The sequence below is a fragment of the Adiantum capillus-veneris genome, chromosome 22 (assembly GCF_014529385.1).
Source record: "Adiantum capillus-veneris isolate H3 chromosome 22, ASM1452938v2, whole genome shotgun sequence".
Taxonomy (NCBI): domain Eukaryota; kingdom Viridiplantae; phylum Streptophyta; class Polypodiopsida; order Polypodiales; family Pteridaceae; genus Adiantum; species Adiantum capillus-veneris.
In genome coordinates, this window is record NC_140952.1 from 5,821,491 (window position 1) to 5,831,748 (window position 10,258).

Consider the following 10,258-nt stretch of genomic DNA (forward strand, 5'->3'; position numbering starts at 1 on the left):
CTTGATAGAGTGTACCAAATTTGCTCCAGATGCCGATCTCCAAATTTGCTGCCCGCTCGTCGGATTTGTCCGCTGTAGTGATCAATGTTGTATCCTCTAGCTGCAACCGCAAGTGAGGACGCTCCGGCTATGAATCAAGTCCAAATTGCTAATATTATTACACAAAAAACCAACAACGTCGGACATGACCAATAGCGAAGAAGGAGAAAGCAATAATCAGAATAACAAGCCTTCAAACTGCTAATGTCATAGTTGTGATAACATTAGCCTTACTAGGTTTGGATTCTCAGATGCTTATTTTAATGAGAGGGTTCATGGTAATGTGATTTGTAGGTTGCCATGCAAGATAGGGATTTGATAAAGGCAGGAATCCTAGGTGCAAATGAACAGGATGCAAAGCAACTAGGAGGAAGGCCAAGATTCATCAGACCTCAGAATAATATGAACATCGATAACACAAACAACACTAGCTTAAGCAATACCAATACAAACAACACCAACACTAATCCCAATAACAATCAGCAGTCATGCCATCAACTTGCATGTGCGGAGCAAAGCCATGTGGTTCATGTGGATGGCATCAGTGTTCGGGAAAAATCATTTTCACAAACATACAAAAATCCCTCCAAGACAAATCTGAACTGGTAATTTTACATTACTAGCCAGTGTTTTTGCAAAATTACACTATTTTCCATGCATTTCAAGCGGAAGTTTCTCCTTCTTGCACTCCCCTCAACCGGCTACTTTGATTTTGCAACCGGCTCAAGGCTAAGCTGAGGCACACTTTTCCCCAACACTGGATGGCAACGACATGAGGGCTTTGTACGTGCACAGCTACATGGCGACAAGACAGAGCCACCCATAAGGCTTCAATCTGAATGAGGTGGCGCCCGAGGAGCAAGGATATAGCCACAAAACAGTTCACAAAGCAGGGATTTAGCCACAAAGGGATCTAGCCACAAAGGGATTTAGCCACAAAACAGAGCCGCCCATTAGGCTTCAATTTGAATGAGGTGGCCCCCGAGGAGGATTCCGACAAAGAGGGGGATGAACAACCTGTGTTTAGTAGTGTTAACTTTGGTGATTCAGATGGGGATGGGAGGGTGGAAGTAAGCTACTGTGGGCCGTTGCTAAACATTTTGGAGAGACCATTAGAGAGTTTTTTGGTGAGACCATTTACAAAGTTTTTGGCTCGTCGACGAGTAGGTAGCATGATATGAAAACAACGATTTTTTTTTTTTACTTTGGTTCTCTTGGATGAGCATCCTCTCATCAGAGTTGTCAATTGGCAAGGATAAGAAGGGCTCCCACCAAGAGCTGCCGGAGATATTGGACAAAGGGGGGCGCATTGAGGAATGTGCCGGTTGGCGGGGGATGCAGGAAAAACAAGAAGATTACAAGCAGGCAAAGAGTAGGGGGTCCATCGGATTTGATATCCTCTTCCTCTTCTACTAGCTTTCTTTCTCATCCCCACCGTGATCACCACCCTTCTCCCTTCTCTCCTTTTGGTGATCATGCCCTTAATACAAGGCCCCCTCCTCCCTTGAGCCTTCTGCAGAATCATCCTCATGATCATCACCCTCCTCCCCATAACCTTCTCTATTTTAACCTACCCCCCAATGACCCCCTAATGAAAGATAACCCCCTCCTCAACTAGTCCCTTCTTCCCCCTCCTCCCATGCCTCATGGCCATCACGAGATTCACCCCCCTCCCCATGGAGCTGCGGCAGGCCTGTTCAGTAGGCAGCTAGCCTCTTACCTCCCCTCCTCCATAGCCTCCCAGTTCTTATCCAATGTGCTCTCTCTCCCTTTACACCATTTGCAGCAAGGATTAGCCAGAAAAGAGTTCACAATTTTTTCATACAAACGCACTTGCAAGGAGAGAAAGGTGGCTGAAAATCCAGCCCACAAAACGATCCTAGAACGTAGCACATCTCTTTCAACAGCTCAGAAAAATTGCATAGGTTTTTGTAGCACATCGCTTTCAACAGCTCAAAAAAGTTGCACTCAACTTACCCTGTCATCTTGCGCGCTGTCCAGGCCGTATGCCAACGCTGATATGGAACGCACGCTTGTCAAATGCTTGTCAAATGCCTCCTTTTCTGAGCATAAATCTTCCCGCTGCATAGAAAATTGACACCATAACTCAGAAAAAAGAAAAACCTGAAGCTCCTCAACTGTCAGTGCGCTCGCTTACGATTGAGGAGCTCACGTAGGATTAGTTTGTGGTCATTTGATTTTCCTCCTCCTCCCCCGCACCCATGCTCCCACAGCTCGATAACCATTAGCGCGCACACTCACGGTTACCGAGCTATGGGAGCATGGGTGCGGGGGAGGACGAGGAGAGTGTACCTTGCTTCACGGCTTCACACAGGAGATGCAGCAAGTCCACCGAGCAGAAGAGGCAAGCAAAGCAGGGCACACAAAAGTTGCCCTAAGTTAAAAATTACATCTATTATCCGGGCTAGAAAAATACATTACATCTAATCAGTGTTCGGGAAAAATCATTTTCACAAAAAACATACAAAATTCCCTCCAAGACAAATCTGAACCGGTAATTTTACATTACTAGCCAGTGTTTTTGCAAAATTACATTATTTTCCATGTATTTCAAGCGGAATTTTCTCCTTCTTGCACTCCCCTCAACCGGCTACTTTGATTTTGCAACCGGCTCAAGGCTAAGCTTAGGCACACTTTTCCCGAACACTGCACCTAATCGGTGAAAATAAGGGCAAATCATCGACATTTTAAAATCTAAAATTTTCGGTGTTCAAAATCCAAGGGGGATTTTTACAATTTCATACGCTTAAAATACACTGTCTTTTCACCTACTCACAGTGTTCGGGAAAAATCATTTTCGCAAACATACAAAATTCCCTCCAAGACAAATCTGAACCGGTAATTTTAGAGTACTAGCCAGTGTTTTTGCAATACACTATTTTCCATGTATTTCAAGCGGTAATTTCTCCTTTTTGCACTCCCCTCAACCGGCTACTTTGATTTTGCAACTGGCTCAAGGCTAAGCTGAGGCACACTTTTCCCGAACACTGCACCTAATCGGTGAAAATAAGGGCAAATCATCGACATTTTAAAATCTAAAATTTTTGGTGTTCAAAATCCAAGGGGGATTTTTACAATTTCATACGCTTAAAATACACTATCTTTTCACCTACTCACAGTGTTCGGGAAAAATCATTTTCACAAACATACAAAAATCCCTCCAAGACAAATCTGAACCGGTAATTTTACAGTACTAGCCAGTGTTTTTGCAAAATTACACTATTTTCCATGTATTTCAAGTGGAAATTTCTCCTTCTTGCACTTCCCTCAACCGGCTACTTTGATTTTGCAACCGGATCAAGGCTAAGCTGAGGCACACTTTTCCCGAACACTGCCTACTCATAAGAAGATGAACTCATTAACTAAAAAAATTGAGATTTGTGCCAAATATTATCGAAAATTGTGATTTCTTTATACACCACTCATAAGGAGGTTAGCTCTGTAACCACCGCTTAACAATCTCGACTGTGGGTTTTTTTTGCCCACATATAAAAGGAAAAATATATTGAAATGTTAATGTTTTTTTTAAATAAAAAAATATAATAATGAACAATTATGCCACTTGCATAAAAACTTACTTAAAAACCATTTGTCCACGTCTCTCTCCATATATTGACCTCCTTACTAACTGCTTATTTCTCTCTGTCTTCTCCACGTTGTTAGCATGGATGAAAGAGCATTCATCATCACCTGGACAATAGGTGATCAAGAACTTGAACGAGAGGTTCAACTTAGAGATGAAAAGCTCCTCCTTAGTGCATATTTCTTGCAAAGTTTACTACCACCTCACAAACAATTTCAAACATTGAATGCACTAATACAATTTGGATCTGAAGTCACCCTTGTTGAAACACCATCTCACTTTGATATGGAGGGCCATCAGCATTTCATTCTTGATGCTTCTTTATCAAAAAGATATGCTATGGTGCATACAGAGAAGGAAACCAATGATGTGGAAGACTCAGAGGATACAAACTTACTGAATACAAGCGCTTTATATGTTGAAGCTATCAAGCTACTAACCCAAGGAGACTTGCACACAAATTTGAAAAAACAGCAGGAGAATTATATTGTCCTTGATAGCAGCAGCGGTGATGAGAAACTATCAAAAAAGGAAAAAATTATGGTGGATTGGATATTATCCTTTTCAACATCTCAGCGATTGAAAGACCTAATGAAACAATCTCATGGGCCTGTGAAAGTGGAAGAACTACCTAGAGAATACAACGGGAATGTTGTGTTTGAACTTCCATCAACTTTTGGCAAATGTAAGTCAATGAGTGGCATGGAGCAGAAATTTGATGGACATACATGGACGCGCCCCCAAACAACCAATATGTCCATTGGGTGTCCAGTTTGGATGAGTTATTGTTTGGGCTCCTTGGAATGTCATAGAAATGTTTGTCAGTACCATTTAAACAATAAAGAATTCAATAATGCATATTTTCATGGATATTTAGATAAACCAAAAGGAAAAGGTTACCTTGCTCAGGAAGACAAGACAAAGATTACATGTCATTATTGCGGCAAGGTTGTCACTTGTCAAGCTATATGTCCATGCATAATTTACTACGTTTTGCCAGGGGATTGCAACATGTCAAGATTGGTAGTGCATGTAGGCGCACCATGAGCATGATGTGCAGAAAGGTACATCTTGTGCTGCCATAGAAAAAATCCAAGGATTAGTCCAAACAGTGTTGAAGATTGATAGATCTAGTGGTCCTCAAAAAATTCAAATGCTTGTGGCTCGTCAAATTCTGATGGATTCACTCATTCTTGACAAGGGACATTCTATGGGAGATGCAAAACTTCAAAACTTTCTAGAAGAGATGATGCCACTTGTGCAAAACCAAAGGTAAGGATACATTATTTTTGTTAATATTTATCAGTATAGTACTTAAATTCTTTTTTCTAATGCATAACATATTAAAGAGTATCATTGCTTCAGAAAAACAACAAGGGTCAGTGGTAGTGGGCGATGGATTTGACAATATTCTCTTACTGAAGAAAAAATGTTTGTTCCCATTTTTTCATGGGAGTCGTTTTCCTGGCCAAGGAGGACTTCATGATAAATGTTTTGTTTTTAAGATGTCCACCAAAGGTTCTAGTTCAGGAGTTGATTTAATAAGACACATGGATCGTGCTGGTCAAGAAGATCTGCAAAATGCTTGGGTCCATTTTGACTATACGCATCGTGTTGAAGGATGGTCAACCATGTCATGCTCAGTTTACGACCCAAGGAGATAAATTTCTAGATGTATATAAAAGTGATAATTTAATCATTGACTAATACGTCTTACCATGCATACTTTTTGCCTCAGCATGAAGAGCTTGATGCTTATTGCAATATGTGAGACTAAGGAGGAAGATACACAGTCACAAATATTATTTTGGAAAAGTCTCAATTCTGTTATGGTTGAGAATGGATATTCAATTGAAAATTTCATTGGGTTTATGGCAGATGAGGCAGGTGCCAATTGGAATGCTATTCGAGTAGTCTACAATGGAGGAGCAAACAATGTAATGGACGGTCGTGAAAGATCATGCTTGTTCCATTGGGAGAAAAGTCTCCAAAAGAAAACAAGAGCACTCATTCCAAATGAAAAACAAATGGAGCATATTTCTTTGTGCGAAAAATGGCAAACAAGTAACACTTTGTTGGAAGCACAAATGCAAGCTAGGTCAATAAGGAGATGGTGGTATGATAATGGTCTTCCAATAGAGAATCCGGTGCCTTTGAAAAATTGGTTCTCCTGGTGGGAAGATAGAATCTCACATTGGGGGGGCATTTCCATAATTTGTGAGTTTTTTTTGGGTATAAATCTCACAATTATGTAGTAAATATTGTGAGCTAATGTTGTGAACTAATGTTGTGAACTAATGTTTCTAATCTTTCAGGATGACTTGAGCCCATGGGATCGTGCTGCTATCCCTACTACAAACTTATCGTAGAGTATACATGCAAGCTGGCTTTTTGGAGAGGGAGGAAAAAAAAAGATCACATTGTATGATGCTTGTGTTACAGATGTCATCAACTCCTATCTTCAATGTGTAAAGCAGTTGGGATACTTGACTGGACGATACATAGGTACTGGACCAGACATACACTCTCTCTTGAATAGAGCACAATCAAGGTTGACTCCAACCCCGACTACGGTGACTCATGTGCCGCATGGAATGAATGATAACGAAAATAACTTCCAAGATTCAATTTTACATGGTGACAAAGAATCGGTGCAAAGAAAGAAGAGTTCAAACCTTGGCAATAGCTCACACCGACCAGGGTATATCATGGAGTCACGAGATCGCTGCCAACGCAGACGACCACGAAAAATTAACTTCACAAATATGAACAATGTGACTGTGGATAACTCAGCTAGATTGTAGGAAACTTTTATCAAAGAAGAAGGACCAACTTACAATGAAAGTACAAAATATCATAGCATTGGTAGTAAAGATGGTGATGGTGGTGGTGTGGACAGTGCAACTCAAATTTTGGAAGAGGATATACACAGGTCAATGTGGGCCCTTAGGCGCATGCCAATTCATTGTCGTAGAAAATGCTTTGGAAGAGAAAAAGGAAAAAAAATGTATGAATGTAATTGAGAGTCGAAGTCCTGGGTTGGTCGCACCATCATTTTGGTCAGAGCGCACATACGATGGAAAAACATTTGCTCAATGGATGTGGTTTTGTAACCACAATGTTGAACACACTTGGAATGTTGACAAACAAGTCAATCACAAGCCAGATACACCTACAACATGGCCAATTCAACTTGGTACCATGATTTCAAAGGAGGAGTATGCAGGCCTTTCAAAGGAAGGTTTTCAACTACGGTGTGTAATAGTGCCAAGAGAGGGTGAATGTATAACCACTCCTTCATCATGTAAGAGGAGTAAAAAATGGAGGCATGGAATCTCAAAAGAAGCGGGAAAACGCTTGGCTGCAGAGCCGAGAGTCTAAGTGCAACATTGATAGAGGAAAAAGAAATGGTGGCACACAATCATGTGGTTTTTCGTCTTCTTACTAGTGAATGCTATGATGTCCATATACGAGAAGATCCTACATGCACTTGTTTAGATTTTCAAAAGAGGGAGAAACATAAGAAGGCCTTTCTAGCCTGTAAACATATTTACTATGTTTATATATACGTCCTGGGTTTGGAGCGCAATCAACACATGGCAATGCATCAACCACTGCTCTCTAAGCAAGATTTAGCCTTCATACTTGCTCAGCCTCGTCTTCTAAGTCCAGTTTCAAGATAGTGAATAGCTATGCGATCTCAAACAGATACTCAAACTTATCCATCGAAAAGTATTTTGGCAACTTGGATTCCCCTACTAATTACCAAACTGCATTGTAAATTCTATTTTGTTGTAACTTTTTTGTGAAACCCATTATGGTATCCGGTGAGAATTTAACAAGAAAGATTATTTTGAGCTCTATCTTTCTAGGAGAAATGAAGTATTAAATTAAGGTACCGTGTCCACATTGGCAAGTCCATGTGTTGGGCACATGGTTTAGTGGTGGTTTATTTCACTACAAAGTATTTTGGAATTTTAGTTTGTCTCTACTAATTATTAGATCACATTTATAAAGCATGTTTTATTCTTATTACTAATTAAACTAATTTTAATAAATGTATTGAAGGATTCTTTGTATTTGTGGGCTTACTAGCAACAACGGTTCTATCTTGAGCCATTAATGTTGGGTATTATATCCATATTTTGTGGTTAGTTTTTTTAAAAATAGATTACACTAAGTGGTGAAAAGCTCATTATATATGATGAAATATGCAAAAGATCTAACTAGGAATTATAAGGCTCGAAATCAAAAGCTCGCAAGTTTATAACTTCCGTTTGAATGGCACCTATCTTGGAAAAATGATGGAGGCTACTTCTCTCCATGTTTCAACGGAGCCTAGCTTTGACAAGTGGTGAACCTTTGCTTCTCTTTATGTTTGAATAGAGTTAGCTTGGACAAGTGGTGGACCTTGGAATGAAACCTCCATGTAAAACATATCATGTGCATTTCAAGTGGTGAGAAAGGATACCATTTAAGATATAACCTTATAGGTTGGACAAGTGGTGGACCTTAACACGTAGTTCTTCTTAATATAATGACATAGAGTGTACAAGTGGTGTATCTTGAGACCAAACCACTCGTGCTACTAGGGATAATAGGTTAGACAAATGGTGGGCCTTGAAATAAAACCCCCCATGTACAAAATAAAATGGGTTTAGGGTATTTAAATGGATCCTAGCTTGGAGACATGGTGGAGCTTGCTTCTCTCCATGTTTCAATGAAGCCTATCTTGGAGAAATGGTGGAGAATCCTTCTCTCCATGTTTCAATATAGCCTAGATTGGATAAGTGGTGGACCTTTGGTTCTCTCTATGTTTCAATAGAGTCAGCTTGGACAAGTGGCGTACATTGAAACAAAACCCACATGTAAAACATATCATGGGTAGTTCAAGTTGTGAGAAAAAATACCATTTAAAATATAACCTTATAGGTTGGACAAGTGGACCTTAACACCCAATCCTTTTTAATACAATGACATAGAGTGGACAAGTGGTGAATCTTGAGACCAAACCTATCAAGCTACTAGGGATACTAGGTTGGACAAGTGGTGGACCTTGAATGTACATCCCCTATGTACAAAATATCATGGGTTTAGGGTGTTTCAATGGAGTCTAGCATATTGGAGACATGGTGGAGCTTGCTTCTCTCCTTGTTTCAAGTGGTGGACCTTCAATTATTTTCCCATACCTAGTTTCTAGACAACCCATACACTTTGCAACTCTAAAGGTTGGACGAGTGGTGGAGCTTTGTTTATTTCCATGTTTTAATGGATCCTAGCTTGGACAAGTGGTGGACATTGGAAAAAAGTCCTTCCTTTACAACATAGCTGAGTTTGTTCATGTTTTAATGGAAGAGAGCTTCGATAAATGGTGGAGCTTCCTTATCTCCATGTGGATTTTAGAACTAGCTTGGACAAGTGGTGGAGCTTTGCTTTTCTACTCTTCATAATACAATGATGTATAGGTTGGTTACATGGTGAATCTTAAGGCCAAACCTCCCATCTTATTAGAGATGATAGGTTGGACAAGTGGTCAACATTCTATCATTTCTCCATGCCTATAATTAGACAACTAGTAGAACTAGTATATTTCTATGTTGTCTAGAGCTGAGCTTGGACAAGTAGTGGACCTTGCTACTCTCTTCCCTTGGTTTATTAGTTTTAAGACTCATTATATATACTTGATTAGATCTATATACTTACTCATTAGTTAGGTTACAAGTAGGTATGTAATTTGTTAGCCTCAAGGGACTTTGAATATTGAATAGTAAGAAAGTCAAGTGCTGGTTTGAAGATCTTTTGCTTATTTAAACTAGACTCTAACTCAATAATAAGTTTCTTAAGTTCCACGAATTGTCCTATCTAGGCTCCAAAAGAGTCTTAATTGGTTTGTGCTAGATTCTAACTTCCTTGATGGGGTAGAATCCTAGAAAAATGAGGCACTATAAGTTTTACCTTAGCTCAAATGGATTTTCACTTAAACTAAACTACAATTTGGCACTCTAGTATCTTCGTCTCGATGGAGTTTAACACTAGATACATAGTAGTGATATTTAAGCTTCGTGTCTCTCCACATGATCGAGATATGAGACCATACTTTCAAGGTCACCACTTGTCTTACCTAAAGACCAATGTGAGACATGGGAGCAAGAAAGCCATCCGATATTGTTTTAAGGACTATTACATAGACAATCAATAACTTAGGTAAAGAAAAAAGACTTGGATCTTTCACAATTAATAACTTAAGTAAAGCCAAAAAGACTTGGATCTTTGACATTTTTTTTCAAACTACAAAATCACAATCTAATGCTAACAAAACTATAAATCACAATTGAAAGTTTTGAACAAGAAAAAGATCAGCAATCTTAATAATACGGATACTTTTCATTTCATTTGATGATTAAAAATTAAAAGAAAGTCTCTCAAGAAATTGATAAACAAAAAATTGTAGGTGATTGCTTGATTAGTTTGAACAAAAATATCAAAATCTCTATTGATTGAGCTCCATCTAGTAGTATCCTTTGTAAGATCCTGTAGGAAGGAATAAAAAGAAATATTTGTTAGATACCATGCACATGAGTGTTCAAGCATGTGTATCAAGAATATATGACATGT

The 10,258-nt window shown here is 39.3% G+C and overlaps 1 pseudogene; it reads left to right on the plus strand.

Annotated features, from left to right (window-relative positions):
* Positions 1–29: 29 nt before the first annotated feature.
* LOC147428873 (uncharacterized) lies at positions 30–2,137 on the plus strand (annotated as a pseudogene).
* The last annotated feature ends 8,121 nt before the right edge of the window (positions 2,138–10,258 follow it).